Here is a 17,457-nt window from a genome sequence, read left to right on the forward strand (position 1 = left end):
TGGATTTCCCGCGCTTATTGCCCTACGCAGATCACATGCAAATTACAGAATGAGTGATCACTCAACGTCAACCTAACTTGCGGCCGATATAGCTCGGCGATCCGCGCAATGAATGGAAACGATGTACAGCATTTAACATCTAGCAAAGATTCCTGAAATAGTATATTTATCAATTATGACAAATGAAATATATCGTATATGCAAATTCATGCTAATGTCAACAGCACATCAAATTTAAGAGCCGTCAGACCAATACAAAGAAATTTAGCTACAAAATTTGCATATGCAAATTCCGTAATCATTTTAAGCAACTGAATAAGGCAATCCCTAGCAACTACCACTTTGATTGCTATTAAACAATTTCAGAGAAGAATTTCACATAAAAGTACATTGTGTAGTATAAATATTCCAGCACAGCAAAAGGAGCAAAAGGACATTTCCAATGGGAATGCTCAGTTTCATTTTTGAACAGGTTTGTTTTTTCTGACGACACAAAAACATTCTACAAGTTGAATTTGTTCTCATTTCGTAATGATTTGATTATACACGTCTGGGGGACTCACAAATGAAATTTCAAGTAAAATTTGGTAAACAATATCAGATTCTACCTTCCGTAATTATGGATTAAATATCAGAGCTACCTGACTAATGCTATTGTTTCACATTTTCAAGCTCATTTGAACAATTTTGGACTAGTAAATGTTTTTCTCCTCAGTGTGCAGAAGTATAAATTATACTGTCAATGTTCGCTATCATTTAGGTAAGGATACGAAAACCGTGAAGACATTTACAAACCAAAAAATGAAAGCTGTAATAGAAGCAGTTGCAGTAAGATACATATTTTCTGACTAACACTGGCAACGTTAGCTTTAGATTTCAATAATTTAAACCATATATGAAAATGTGTACAAATCTTGAGTAACATACCTATTAAATGTTAAAGCTACTCGGTGAAATTAAAGAAAAAAACTTTGAAAAAATGATGAAAAATGTACATATGCAAATGTATTATTTAATTTGAAAGATAAGTAATGACAGAAAAATGAGTGGTTAAACGTAAAAATTCACTAATCATAGAAACTATGTCCTTAAAAAATACCGCTGACCTTACAGGTCAGTCGTATTGACAAATACATGAAATGTCAATGAAATAAAAGTAAAAATTAATTGAAGAAATTCCTTACCTACTATTGGTTATACAAGCACCGTCTACAAATGTCCACCTTTATTGTAGATAATAATCAATACCTAAACAGGTCAACTTTGGTGCAGTGTCTTCAACTATGAGTCATAAGTCTATGACATATTATCAGATGAAGGCCTACCGCACAGATAGAAACTCAGCTACAGAGGATGGACGATGGACAATAGTGTAATCACTAATAATAGTGTAATAGTGTAATAGTGATACATAGCGGCCGCCGCCCTTTATTCCAAGCATACTACGCGGGCCGCGCCGCTATGTATCACTACACTCGTAACTGTGTGTAACCATCACGTTTACTGTTTTGTAGATAACACTGTAGATAGGAAGAACCGACTTATTCGAGTGTTTGGATAGAACACACAAGTATGTGTGGAGACTGAAGTTCATTGGGAGAGCACTCTAGCTGGACAAACCATGTATATGCAGACAGATACCATAGTCTGTTTTATGGACATACATGGATAAACAGTGGTATGTAGTGTCCCATGATAGAAGTCTGTTTTTGTGAAAGACAAGACTTACTTCAAGGTTATTCACTTCTAAGAAAATGCACGCCCTTCAACTTTTACACGACATGACGGTATATTAGATTTTTATTTGGCCGTCATTAGCCACGGACCCATGACCCTTGAAATCGGAGTGAAGACACTAAGAAATACATTTGAGTGTTTGATAGAATACACAACGGAAGTGTTAAAATTACTTATTGTCATGATTGTAGAGACTGAATTTGATTAGGATGAAGATAATTAGTCCCGGCTTCCTTCATATATATATACAGCAGGCTAGGCAGTGATATGTTGAATTTTCTGTATAATTTTGATTCTGGTACTCGTAATCATGACATGAAAGGCAATATGTTGTATGGTATCCATGACTCAGTGTTTTTATTTTATGTAAATATGTTTTCATCAAAACTTGCATATGACAAAGTAAAAACTAGTATTCGATAGACGCTTCTGTCTGACACAAATGTCGTAGTGGCTGCTTTACAGAAAAACTGATCAGCATTCGTCTGCATTCATTGTATCATATTTCGTCTACACGGAGTCAGCGGAGTGTTGAGTATTAACCGACACTATAAACTGTTCAGATATCATCAACATGATATTACAGTATTTCGGCACCTCAGCTCTCGTCGTCGTAAACTTAAAGCCTCTTTACGGCAACAGCTTAAGGCTGCCCGTTATGATTTTTGCGTAGGTCAGCGGAGCGGAAATTATGGTCTGACTCGCGAGAATTCTCAGTTCCGTGTTCTCCCCAAACACTCAAATGAGTGGTTCTTTTATTTACGATGTTATTTACAAAACTTGTGTGCAAAGAACAAAAAAGTAAACGTAATGTATACGCGACTGTCCATCCTCCGTAGCTGTAAATTGTAAATTATATTTTTCTACATATGGGCCTGGAAAGTAACCCACGAAAAACACACAAATATCTTTCACAATCTCATGTAAAACCACGACATATCCATTACTAAGTAACAGGTGCCTTACAGGTCGTTTCGCGAAGCTGTTATAATGAATTAGGCAAAAAATGCTACACAGGCCACGCGAACTGGCGTCACATGTGTCACAAACTCGCGCGCCTGCCATGGTCCGCTCGCACGGGTTGTTATTTGACTACTATCTCCCACTTATCCTTGGGGGGGGGGGTACTACCATAGAAAGGCTGTACGGGTGTGTGTCAGCAAATCCCTAACAATGGGTCATATTTTTGGAATATACATGGGTAACTGTTTTCAACTTAGGCGGCACACCCCGTATGAAAATATCAGGAGTATTCCTCTCGGGCCACCAATATCTGATTTCCGTGAGCATTTGGGCTGCTCGAACAAGAAATGGCAAGCGAAGATGAGGGGCTGTGCATTTGCCTGGGTTGTCTATTATTCCACTTTTATTTGATTGGCCCTGACCTACAGTCCTATGGCTGTACACAAAAAGAATCACCATGATTCCCCTTTTTCACGGGTAGCCCTCTATTTAAATGAAGGCATAATGAACAACATTCTGCTGTCAATGCAAGACGTGAAGCGACTGTTGCAAAGCTTCTGTAACCATGTAGCACTTTTCTTTCAGGTGTTGTTGCTAGTCACGATGATAAGCCCATGGATGTCACAGCTGCCTCTGCGGAAAAGGTCAGTAGGTCTACTACACTAATCACAGGGTATTTATAGTGCTGATGAATATCATATTCGCCATTGCTCGACAACAAATAACTAAAGAAATGATCTGTTCTATCGGGCTTACACTCAGTTGTATTATGTCTTTACTTAATCTACAAATATCACGTTTATGTTCTCAGTTTCATGTGTTGATGAGCAAGTCAACAATGGTCAACATATGAAATGGATTAATTTATACAATGCATTGTAAATCACAGGTGAAGACCTTACAGCTGTGCACATTTGCTTGTGTTGTGACGATGAACCAAATGCGATATTGATGTACAAAACTTTATCTTACAGAGAAGAAAATGGAAACCTCGAACAAAAGAATACACAAAGTTGAAACGTTGCAAGTTCAGAATGAAAAAAAAGTAAAAAGAAGAGCCATGGCTTTAGCGCGACAGGATTCTACAAGGATTCTACAAGGATATCAACGAGTGAAACTGTACACCGGGACCAAACTGCCGTGTCACAAAGTTATGCTCTCATGGTGATCGAAAGAATACGAAATCTTTAAAAAACAATCAGCAAATAAGTTGTCAGCTGGAGGATCACTTCTTACTAAACAGCTATCGGATGATATTTATATCACGAAATATCTATCGGATATTTCACACATGACTAATGGCGTGCCGCATAGGTACGCTTTATCACTCGTTGAAAAAATGGAGGGACTTGAAGAAATGCTTATAAATGTATCATTGGTCAATGAGAATATGTCCGATGGGGTCCCTTTGGATTTCTCTGATTTATCCAATGTAAAATCACATATTTCATCACCCATTACTAGTCGTTGCAATGTTGGCTCTATTGAAAGTGCATCACACTAATCCCGAGATAGCAGAGTACATCGCAGTACATTTAAGCTGAAAGACAACGGCGTCAAGCGCATAAGATCAGAATGTGCAAAGAAAATCATCAGAGTTAGAATTTTTTGGAAAAATCTGTTACTTTCAAATATTGACCGCAAGTGTGTATTAGTGAGAAAGGCGTGCAAAAAAACGCTTGACCTCTGTAAAAATTGATGTCAACAACAGTACTCTTGTGTTATCTCGGAAACAACGTCACGTATATTCTTTTTGAATTGAAGTCATCGTATACGTCTACAAATAAATGAACTTTATTCTGTAATCCTTGACATATCATTCCATATTTTCATTGTCAATGATTTGCCTGCTTCTGGGCTGCAATCATTGATATATCATTATATTTCCACTGTCAATGATTTGCCTGTTTCTGGGCTGCAATCCTTGACAAATCATTCCATATTTTCATTGTCAATGATTTGCCTGTTTCTGGGCTGCAATTCTTGACAAATCATTCCATATTTTCATTGTCAATGATTTGCCTGTTTCTGGGCTGCAATCATTGATATATCATTCCATATTTTCATTGTCAATGATTTGTCTGTTTCTGGGCTGCAATCCTTGACATATCATTCCATATTTTCATTGTCAATGATTTGCCTGTTTCTGGGCTGCAATCCTTGACATATTTATGATTCCATATTTTCATTGTCAATGATTTGCCTGTTTCTGGGCTGCAATCCTTGACATATCATTCCATATTTTCATTGTCAATGATTTGCCTGTTTCTGGGCTGCAATCATTGACATATCATTCCATATTTTCATCGTCAATGATTTGCCTGTTTCTGGGCTGCAATCCTTGACATATCATTCCATATTTTCATCGTCAATGATTTGCCTGTTTCTGGGCTGCAATCCTTGACATATCATTCCATATTTTCATCGTCAATGATTTGCCTGTTTCTGGGCTGCAATCCTTGACATATCATTCCATGTTTCCATTGTCAATGATTTGCCTGTTTCTGGGCTGCAATCCTTGACATATCATTCCATATTTTCATTGTCAATGATTTGCCTGTTTCTGGGCTGCAATCCTTGACATATCATTCCATATTTTCATTGTCAATGATTTGCCTGTTTCTGGGCTGCAATCCTTGACATATCATTCCATATTTCCATCGTCAATGATTTGCCTGTTTCTGGGCTGCAATCCTTTACATATCATTCCATATTTTCATCGTCAATGATTTGCCTGTTTCTGGGCTGCAATCCTTGACATATCATTCCATATTTTCATCGTCAATGATTTGCCTGTTTCTGGGCTGCAATCCTTGACATATCATTCCATATTTTCATCGTCAATGATTTGCCTGTTTCTGGGCTGCAATCCTTGACATATCATTCCATATTTTCATCGTCAATGATTTGCCTGTTTCTGGGCTGCAATCCTTGACATATCATTCCATATTTTCATTGTCAATGATTTGCCTGTTTCTGGGCTGCAATCCTTGACATATCATTCCATATTTTCATTGTCAATGATTTGCCTGTTTCTGGGCTGCAATCCTTGACATATCATTCCATATTTTCATTGTCAATGATTTGCCTGTTTCTGGGCTGCAATCCTTGACATATCATTCCATATTTTCATTGTCAATGATTTGCCTGTTTCTGGGCTGCAGTCCTTGACATATCATTCCATGTTTTCATCGTCAATGATTTGCCTGTTCTGGGCTGCAGTCATTGACATATCATTCCATATTTTCATTGTCAATGATTTGCCTGTTTCTGGGCTGCAATCCTTGACATATCATTCCATATTTTCATCGTCAATGATTTGCCTGTTTTAGTAGTATTCCTCAACGAGTCATGATCACTCCTCCGATACGTCAATTTTCAATCGTAAAATAGATTCTGGGTTGTTATTATTGGTGAGATACCTGATATTTTCGCTGCATATAAGACGCTTTTTAGAATGAAGTAACTGGTAGCTTACTTTTATATATAGTCTTACAGTGTATACAGTGTATATACAGTGTATATAGTGTGATTGCGGTTTTCTAAGGATGACAGGTAGAATTTGTCTGCACAAATTGAGTTGTTTCGTTTTGATACTTCGCTGAAATGTGTGTACTTTTCCAGTAAGAATTTCAAAGATTAGTGGATGTCGAAACGTTTTACAACCTGCTTATTTTGTTTAATGTGTGATGTTAGAAATGTAAAGTAATTGATGTGAATTTATAGGAAGATATCCATCGTATGATTGTGTGTCACAATGAAGGGATTCCTTGAATATGAAGTCCGACCAAACTATTTAATAATATACACTGAGATATTTCCATGTTAGAGAAAAGTCTCAGGCTGTATACATGTTTCTAACTTCAAAGTTATCACTCAAAACTAACATAGGTCATGTCGTTCTACCATCTCGCCGTTGCTTCAATTTAATTACCGAAAACATTATCAAAAATTTATCAAACTAGTCTTCCAATAGGACTGGGCATATATGACGTAAAGGTTTAGGTCACGACTAAGCGTTCAATGAGTTCGATCTATTTCTGCCTTGTACTAAAAGAAAGAAGATGAATATAGAAACTGCAATACCAGATACAAAAGAGATAGACCAAAGCCTTAAGAGCAAAAAAGATTTTTACCCAGTAATAGGACTACAACATGACTGAACGATCACAACCAACCAATTTATCGCCAGGTAAACTTTGAGGCAGGTCCTTACATGATTCAATGTGACCAATCCTTTGTCATACGATAATTTCAATGGCTGAAAACATGAGCATATATGAATTACAATCTTTCCTATAAAATAATTAATTAATATCGTCAGTGAAAGTGAGCGGTCACTTGCAGGTGCCACGCATATGATATACGGAAGAACGCTCAACGATAACTGAAAATTACAATATACTGCTGACGAGTGTTTGCCGTACAAGAGTTTTACTCTACAGCTTCCATCACACACGTGTTCTTCTCAACACTCCTGTTGATAACAATATATATTAGCTGTCCACTCGGGCCAGTAGCTGCAACTTTTAATTTTTTCACTAATTTTTTTGTCAATGTTAAGTACCGTAATATCTCTTTCAACTCTGGCGTTCTACTCACCAAAGCGTTTGGATGTACCATAGACCCTCGAGAAAAACGCAGTTTGAACATGTGAACTGCATTGTTTTTGTTGATAATTGAAGTGTAAACAATAATATAACGTATTTTACATCTAAAGACGCTATTTTGACAAGCTTAATCGTAAGTGTTTCAACATACTTTAGAAGAAATTGTAATTAAAATACAAAAACAAAAAAAAATGAAAAAAAATAATCAAAAGCCTAAGCTATATGCTGTCCCCTTTAATAATTGGTTTGAAAAGCACGATAATGGCACTAATTTTGCAAAAGATACTTCACTAATAAGTTATAAATTTTAATAAATCATAATGGCGGCTGGATATCTTTTCAAAGCACTTATTGAAATGTTAGTTGTTCCAGCTTTGCGGGAAAATGTTCAAATTACAACACTAGAGGCCGCCACAACTGATAGAAGGAATCGGCCAACTTAAACGAAAGTAAGGGAAAATACTAAGATAGGCGGCGGTAGTACGTAAAGGATTGGAGCCATGGCGTAATATCATATTTTCTCAAGTCGCTGCTTTCTGATTTTTGTTACTACTGTTATTATTATTATTATTATTATTATTATTATTATTATTATTATTATTATTATTATTATTATTATTATTATTATCATCATCATCGATGAAACGACATTTCTCTCTGTATACTTAATGATATCAACATAATAAAGTACGTTAAACAACCACACTTGTTATAGTTTACCATAATTTTGAGACACAAACAAGCTCCACACTGTACAGGAAAGAAATTGCTAATTCTATTCTTCGTGATTGTCAAATGTTATAAATAACTAAAAATTTATAACTTGTGATTTTATTGTGATAGAAAACTGTAAGTAGAAAGCAGTGTCAATCGGTCTACACAAATCAACAGTTTTGTATCCCTGAATGAACATTTTAAGAATTTGGAAACAGTCATTAAATAGAATTATGTTACGAACTGTACAAAGGTAACTCATTCCTTTGGCTCGAAGTTGTACGGCTCCGCGAAAAAAACTCATATACGATGACGTATAAATATATATATATATATATATATATATATATATATATATATATATATATATATATGTATTATATGTGTGTGTAAAACCGTCATTTATATATTTACGTTTGTGACGGAAACTTGCTGCTATCTATGCTGGTTTAATCATGTAGTAACTTATTTGTACATCGATAGCGTGGCGCAGCTTCATATTCTATCCCTATTTCCTATCGATCCGGCACGAAGAACAAAATCATACTTACAAAGTTCAGCTCAGATATTTGTCCATTAATTAAGCAATTTAATTTTTTTTTTGCAAAAATCGTGAAAGATTTTATTTTGACAGAGAAACTGATAGCTCCCGTATAGGTCTACATTAAAAAAGATCATATAAAATCTTGACAATGCAAACATGGAATACAAATTTATCACAAGTTTCGTCGAACTTTCATGACTAGTTTTAGAAAACATTTACGGTGCCTTTATGATCACTTTCATGAGACATATACCGAAGTACGAAACGAAACGAACTTGGATATTGTTATAAATTACCGTTAAAATTACAAACTTTAGGGTCTGAAAAGGAGAGAAAACTTTCTATTGTTTTCATTTCCGAAAACTACACGCCAAAAAGTAGATTTTGTATACAAATGTGCGTGAAACATAAAGGTCGCATTTATCCTCAACCTAGGATTTAATTTTCCACTTATATGCTGCCATATAGAAGATCTTTTTGGTTTGTTTTCAGAAATAACATCTTAAAGTATCATTTATCGTTGTCAATTTTACCATTTAATGACATAGGAAAATGTGATACTTGATGTTGAAGGTATTTTCATTACCTTTAAGAGCGCTACAAAGTTGTGCATTTCAGACTGTTTATTTAAGCTGAAAAAAATGTGCATAAAATTGTACTAAATGGGATTTCGTTATATGTTTGACGTAAATCGGACGAAAATTTGCATAAACGCACATATTACAATTTATGGATCATTTATGGGTCGACTTATACGGCATAATTCGTTTTTTCACCTTGGGCGCATAACTTTACATAATTTTCAGCGCAGCCGACTTAAATATATCAGACATTCACATATCAGAGATATATTATATCTGTCTGTTCAATATTTTTCAGTGGGCTCTTCGAGCGCATTACTTAATTAATATATCAGGCATTTTTCAGCACGCCCTTCAGTCTCATGACTGTAATATATAAGTCACAATATCAGAGATATAAGGATGTTTCACATTTTTTCGGCGCACCCTTCGGGTGCCATACTTTAATAAATCAAAGATATATGTCAGAGATATCTTGATGTTTGCTTAGTGAAAGTGTACCATCATGAAATCTGCTGCTCATATGAAAAGCATGACAAATTCCTGATACTTTTCTGTTTTCTCTATGAAAATTCAGTATGAGAAAGCAACATGCACAAATATATCACAGTATATATATTTGATACAGTGAAATATTTTAGAAATAGAACCAGATATGAACTGAATATGCTCACGTGTTTTACACCAGGTTCATTGATAGTAGTACGCTTCACAGAACAATGAGATATCTGTTATATCACTATATGTAGCAGGGTTTTTTAAACTTCGCACAGTACTCTCAGAGTTTAATCACTAATTACAAAACTTTATTAAATATGCAAATGAGCTGTTAATTAACTTGACACTGCTCAATGCTTTATGGGACAATTAGATATCCATCAGATCACCATTTATAGCACGTTTTATTTAATTTAATGCTGTAATTTTAGAGTAATGTCACTAATTACAAAGTTCATTAAATATGCAAATAAACCCCAAGTTAACTTGACACTGTTTAATGATTCATAGCACAATTAAATATTTATCAATTCAATATATGTAGCACGTTTCAAAAACTTTTGGTGCCGAAATTTCAGAGTTATATACCTAATTACAAAGTTTATTAAATATGCAAATGAATCCTTACTTAACTTTACACCACTAAATACTTTAAAACACAGTTAGATATCTGTTGTATCAGTATGTGCAGCAGGTTTAATCACATTTTTGCAGTTATTTCGGAGTTATATAACTAATTTTAAGACTTCATGAACTATGCAAATCAGCTAATTATTAGCTTGACGCTGCTCAATGCTTCTTGGTACAATTGAATATTTATCAGAATAACATCTGTAGCAAGTTTCATCAAATTTAACGCTGTAATTTTGAAGTAATATCACTAATTAAAAAGTTCATTAAATATGCAAATGAACCCTAATTAATTTCACACTACTAAATGCTTTGCACTACAGTTAGATATCAGTCGAATCAGTATCTGCAGCAGATTTCATCACATTTGGTACAGTTATTTTGGAGTTATATCAAAGGGTCCTCAGGCTCCGATGATGATGATGATGTTGTTGTTTTATTATTGTGTTGTTGTTGTTGATAGTATTTGCAGAAAAGAACAAAGTATGCGCTGCGAAATTCAATACAGCCTAACTATACATGTGCGTTGCAGCCTAACTAAACTATGCGTTGCAAATTCAATACAGCCTAACTATACATGTGCGTTGTTGCCTAACTATACATGTGCGTTGCAAATTCAATACAGCCTAACATTACCCAAGGGTTGTCACTTCATTGCCACACACTTTTTTTCAATCGCCAAAAATGCACCTAGCAAGCATCGAAATCGGTAAAATTCGACGCAGGGTCAAAGCACATTAGTCCTTCTCAATCATACTCAGACATTTTTACCTCTTGCCGATGAAAAGTCGACAAATCGGCAGGTTTTTCAATGCATCTAGTCGTCTCTTGATTCCAGATTTAAAAGGCAGCGCGAAAGATCTAGTCACGTGGGCGCATTTCAAATCGAACCAATAGCAGAGCTGGATGGGCCCAGCGTGAAAACCCGGCAGTAACGTAAGTTTCTCACGTCTTTGGAAAGAACGTTCTCTTGCTATGGGTGAACTGGAACTGTTAAAGTTACCAGAATTTCATACGCAGACGAACGCAGACAGTGTCACCCATAGTCTTCAAAAGACATGAGAAACTTACGTTACTGCCGGGTTTTCACGCTGGGCCCATCCAGCTCTGCTATTGGTTCGATTTGAAATGCGCCCACGTGACTAGATCTTTCGCGCTGCCTTTTAAATCTGGAATCAAGAGACGACTAGATGCATTGAAAAACCTGCCGATTTGTCGCTTTTCATCGGCAAGAGGTAAAAATGTCTGAGTATGATTGAGAAGGACTAATGTGCTTTGACCCTGCGTCGAATTTTACCGATTTCGATGCTTGCTAGGTGCATTTTTGGCGATTGAAAAAAGTGTGTGGCAATGAAGTGACAACCCTTGGGTAATGTTAGGCTGTATTGAATTTGCAACGCACATGTATAGTTAGGCAACAACGCACATGTATAGTTAGGCTGTATTGAATTTGCAACGCATAGTTTAGTTAGGCTGCAACGCACATGTATAGTTAGGCTGTATTGAATTTCGCAGCGCATACTTTGTTCTTTTCTGCAAATACTATCAACAACAACAACAACAATAATAAAAACAACAACATCATCATCATCATCGGAGCCTGAGGACCCTTTGGTTATATCACTAATTACTAAACTTCATAAAATATGTAAATGACCTATTTGTGACTTGACACTTCCAAATACTTCTCAGTACAATTAGATATTTATCAAAACAATATATGTACCCAATTTTACTGACCTGGTTGCCGTAATGTCAGAGTTATATACCTAATTAAAAAGTTCATTAAATATGCAAATGAACCCTAATTAATTTCACACTACTAAATGCTTTGCACTACAGTTAGATATCAGTCGAATCAGTATCTGCAGCAGATTTCATCACATTTGGTGAAGTTATGTCGGAGTTATATGACTAATTACAAACCTTCATAAAATATGCAAATGAGCTATTCATTAACTTGACACTGCCTAATGCTTCTAAGTATAATTAGATATATATCAGATCAATATTTGTTGCAAGTATCATCAAGTTTGGTGCAGGAATTTCAGAGTTATGACACTAATAACAAAAGTTCATTTAATATGCAAATGAGCAAATAATTGACATGGCACTGACAGTATCATCATAATGTTCTTATATTGTCATCTGTCAAAATTTTCATGAAATTTTGTGCAGTATTTCTTGATATATGTCTACACTGTCATTACCGTCTCCATAGGGAAACCATTGTACGGAAAAAAACGATATTGCATAACTTCATTAATATGCCAGCCACACAAACCAAAATCTAATCAGTTCTTGCAAGTAGCATATAGTACCTGTGTACCAAATCTGACTTGAATCCGTTCAGGCGTTTTTGAGTTATCGTGTAAACAGACAGACAGACAGACAGACAGACAGACAGACACACACACACACACACACACACACACGGACAGACAGACAGACATCGCTATGACATTAGCCACGAGTTTACACACGTGAGCTAAAAATGACAAGATTTTTTTTTATGTTCTCATTGATGCAACTATTTTCCTTTGTGTCACAGGTTTTTTGTAGTTAGATGTTTTTTATGACTCCAAACATTATTAGCTGTGCTTTTATAATGTTAAAAGAAAAGGTCCTCTCAGACACTGCACACATCAGATTTGGCTAAAATAGCTCTCTATGGATTCTCAGGAGATTTAATTTGATGGCTAGCAATTCTTAACAACCATCAAGTTTTTTAATTAACTGCTTTTTCCTCTTTGATATTAATGATTGACATCCATTTCTGTACAACAGATCAGGACATCTAGTTAAGTTTAAGTGTGAAATGCATTCACAGCTCATTGAAAATACTTTATCAAACTTCAACATTGACACTTTGAAATCCCTATCCTACAACTGACATGTCACAAATTTCATTAAAACACAGAATGACTGTTTAAAATAAAATATATATAAAACATAATATATATATATAATATGATTTTTATTCCACCTTTGTTTTACCGATGCCGCGCACAGGGGGGAGGGTCATCCTGTTTTTAAAATTCGAAATAGGGGGTCAGCCATATCTCTCATGAAAATAGCAGTTTCTTTTTGCTGGCAATAAATGTGGTAATCCACAGCAATAAAATAAGAGAAACTTATGACAGTAATTATTTGTATGGGTGAGAGTGTACTGTTTTATGGCAATACTTTCATGGTTGTAAGTTTAAAGCCCCTTGAGCTGCAACTTTAGGCAGAATTTTCAAAAATTTATTTTCAAACTAATATTACTCCATGCAGAAGTACTCACTGAAATATCTGAGTATAAGTTACACGAATGTGAGCACATATGTAAGTTTTAACAGATAAAGAATAAAGTGGTGCCACACCAAAATGTGGCCGCCCCCATGTGAATTTTCAAACAGACAGTGAAACAAATGCATAAACCTATAAGAATTTTACACAGACCAACATGATTCCATCAAATAGATCTCATGGGACTAAATATACTTCACTGAGACAAGGTATTCTCTATTTCCATTGTAATATGTGAAGTTTTGGAAAATTGCGGGAACTTTAAGATTAATTACACTATGTAAAATTTCCAGGCTGTTTTGTAACAATATTGTCTTTATGACAGTGCAAGGTAATATCATTTTACTGGTAGCAATAATATCTGAAATTATTGGAAATATTTGAACTTGAACAAATTCAATGACTTTGCAAATCACGGGCCTTTAATACTTTTGTTTGCTAGTATTCTACTTGACAACTGATCGGCTTATTTTGTGTTTTGCTCGCTGCATTATTCCCTAACTATCGGTCTGATTTTGACAATACACATGGGTAGATGAGGTACTTGGGTACATGGGTAGATGGGCCGCACACCCCGTATAAAAAATATTGAGAGTATCCCCCCGGGTGCACGGTCTACCCAGGTAGTGGCGTGACAGCGATGTCGCGCGCGCGACGGCTGTTGACATGGAAACTCTCAGGGTAAACAAACAAAATGGCGGCCCCTCTCCGCGCGAGCTCCGTACCGTAAGACGATCGAGCGCAATCGAAATCAGGATAGATTTAAAGCTTAGGACAGGATTTGATTGGTTGCAATTGTAATAGCATAATAAATCGTGCGTAGTGCTCATTTTGTGAAATAAAATATGACCCGAAAACAATTCGGTCAAAGCTTAAGTCACAAGTAAAAAAGGCTAACATGTAAAAAAAAGCTAACATTTCTTGACAAAATATCGATGTTTGAACAATACAGTCTTCCTCTGACCTACGGTCAGCTTTTGGAGAAGAAATAAGCTTAGTACTGTTGAAATTCAGTGACTGATATCTGGCGATATTTGCTGATTTTCTGCGGCCCCAGTTATTTTCCCACTGAAACATTGTCAGCGTGTTTGGAAAGAGCTGAATTGGATTAGAGTTTACCGAAATACACTTTAGCTGAGATATAGCTATACAAATGACGATCGCCAGTATATTTACCTTCTATTGAAAATTCTAACAAAGAAGATGTCCTTGCTTGACCCACATCAGCGCTTTTGCTTGATTTACTCACGGCTTTAATGGTTAAAATGTCGTCTGCTAAACCAGCCAATTTTCGTAAACCTGTTTAAATTTTAGCGGACGGAGCTGTTATGGTGGTTCAAGTCAATTTAATGAAATACAGATACTGATACAGATACAAATACAGATTTTTGCATTTCATCATCATGATGTTTATCTCCATAATGAAACAATTAAACAGTTCTCTAGATTATAAAACGTGTTCTATGACGTCGTTGTCTCACTCAGCCTCGACTTCTTACTGTAAGCTGCCACTCTTCATTCTATGAAGTCATGATTCACGCTCGTTGAAGAACTAAGTTCCGTTTGTATGGCGTTCGAGATATTATAACTTTATTGTAAGTAAGGGACGTCAAGTGTAAACCTTAGTTAATGACTGAGTAGAATTTTATCTGTATGATTTTGTACTCGTCTACAAATGCGAGTCTAATGTCTGCTTTTCTTTGCTTTATTCCTGTTATTTTCGTACAGAAATACCCGTCTAAAATCACTTTTCTGCATGAATGTATTAAGATGTTGCATGGCATGTAGAGTCTGCATCATCTTGCCAAATGTAGCCATACTTAATGTTGTTGTTTTCAATTCTATTAGAAAAAGAAAACTGGCAAGTAGCGAAGCCTATAATAAACCGTCTACTAACGCTTAGTTGTTGTCCCATTCCCCAAGACAACGATGTTTTAAACAGTCATAATAGCTTACACTGCATGAAAACCCGATAATTCAGATAAATTCACATTAATGAGTTGCCTGTATTATAGTATAATACACGTGAATTCACATGAATCCACATGAATACAGGCTTGCTGAATACAAAAAATGGATTCTTGACTGTATTCATCTGTATATGCACTCTTCAGCTAAAATGCAGGCAATAATCCATGTTAATACAGTAAGTATTATAAGGTTTTTATGCAGTGTTATTTGTTTGAGGCCAGCACATAATTCAACACAAGTACAGATTGTCTTGTGGAGTTTGCAGAATCAGCCATAGCTCACATTGCTTGAATAACAGCCTTCAGTAGTTAACAACCAAACTAATAATGCCATTGTGTTTTGAACAACACAGATAGAACATCGCTGTACAAAAGACTTGCGATAAACAATCCATCTTCTCTTGAAAGCTCTAACAAAGAGAATTACTTGCCATGACCTCATTGTAAGACATGTAATGTGTCGCCGACGGCTTCAAATTTTCAGACTAGTGTCGTCTGCCCATCGGGCCCTGAAGAAGTGAATTCCTTATCTCGTGTTCAGAACCCTTTTGACTTCAATCTCATAAAATGTACTGTACAAACACTTGGCATTAGTTGGGTTAAATGTTTCAAAAGGTAAATTTCTTCACCTGATGCTCAATGTTCAATTAACTTCAACATGAATTTTCAGTTCTAAATTTTTAAACCATTCCGTCAGTAATATAAGAAAAGACACATAAATAATAGCTTTATATTCTTCTGTCTGACCATTCGAAAATATTGTATCGAAATTCTTTGTTTGATTCCTTCGTTTCGTTTGCACGAGAAAAGAGTAAATATGTATAACTTGTTTGATAAAATCTTTCATTGCGACCCAAGATTACTACTATGCCACAGCGACTCACTAAGACATGCAAACTTCAGGTCAAATCTCACCACTGGGCATTATTGTGACAAAAGTGCAATGTCTTGTTAATATTACAGACATATATAACTCTAACTGGCCACTTTATAACGCGGCGCTAAATAAATTTACAAAAATTAGAAACACCAAGGTATTCAGGAGACCGATATTACATACGTAATCAAAGTGCATATCACATTATATGTAGCGTTAGATGACTAGGTTCCTCAGAAAACATTACAACAAAACTTGAGTGGCAACTTTCAGAGCAAAGTAGCAGCGGTCACTCTTCAAGAACAATGTTCGCTGGAACAAATACAAATTTACAAGAGTGATACGTTGAAACAGAGTGCAGTACCAACTCCATTGCTATCTGAAATTTGACCTTGAATGACTTTTATGGGGAAATAAAGTTTCTACTCACCTGAAACTTCTTCTCTCTGAATGAGGTATTTAGAGCATGCGCTGAGGATCCTTCCTTTGACACAAACAAAATGCGACCTATTATTATGTTAAACAGTCAATCCATGATTCACGATTGAATACGTTAATGGTTCTGATTTTTGTTGTGTGTGATGGCAACAACCCCCGATCAGTTCCTAAATATTTTAACTGATTCCTATTGAATCTTTCTCCCCACATCTATGCTAAAAGGACAACATGTCACAAATATATTCTAGAAGTTTAATTTTTTTTATTTATATTTTTAAACTTGTGTAAATATATATGCATCTTTAAATATGATTCACAAACGAATGTGTATGAGTATGTTCTAATGCACAGAACTAACTGCAAAAATATTTCTCTCTGTATTCCTCATTACGGCGAAAATTGTATCTAGCATTGACAGTCGCTCAACAATTTATATATGAGAGATGTCCAATTTAAAAAAATATGTACAGGGTTACATTTAGACTCAAATCATAGTACAGAATAAATTATATCAAACGATGGAGACAAATTCATGTCACACAGATAATCTAGGCTATTCCAGCAGAAAATCTTCACGCCTTTGAACCTACATCGTGAATGTTTG

General features: G+C 35.5%; 1 protein-coding gene and 1 long non-coding RNA gene across 2 annotated transcripts in view; both read left to right on the top strand.

Annotated features, from left to right (window-relative positions):
• LOC139139242 (insulin-like growth factor 1 receptor) overlaps positions 1–17,457 on the top strand; it is a 156,918-nt gene that overhangs the window by 115,698 nt on the left and 23,763 nt on the right. The gene's annotated exons all lie outside the window — the stretch shown is intronic.
• Positions 1,440–4,503, top strand: LOC139137974 (uncharacterized). The gene is made up of 3 exons (XR_011553519.1): positions 1,440–1,678; positions 3,286–3,344; positions 3,675–4,503. It is a non-coding gene; the product is annotated as an uncharacterized lncRNA (long non-coding RNA).

Source organism: Ptychodera flava, chromosome 8 (genome assembly GCF_041260155.1).
Source record: "Ptychodera flava strain L36383 chromosome 8, AS_Pfla_20210202, whole genome shotgun sequence".
Taxonomy (NCBI): Eukaryota; Metazoa; Hemichordata; class Enteropneusta; family Ptychoderidae; genus Ptychodera; species Ptychodera flava.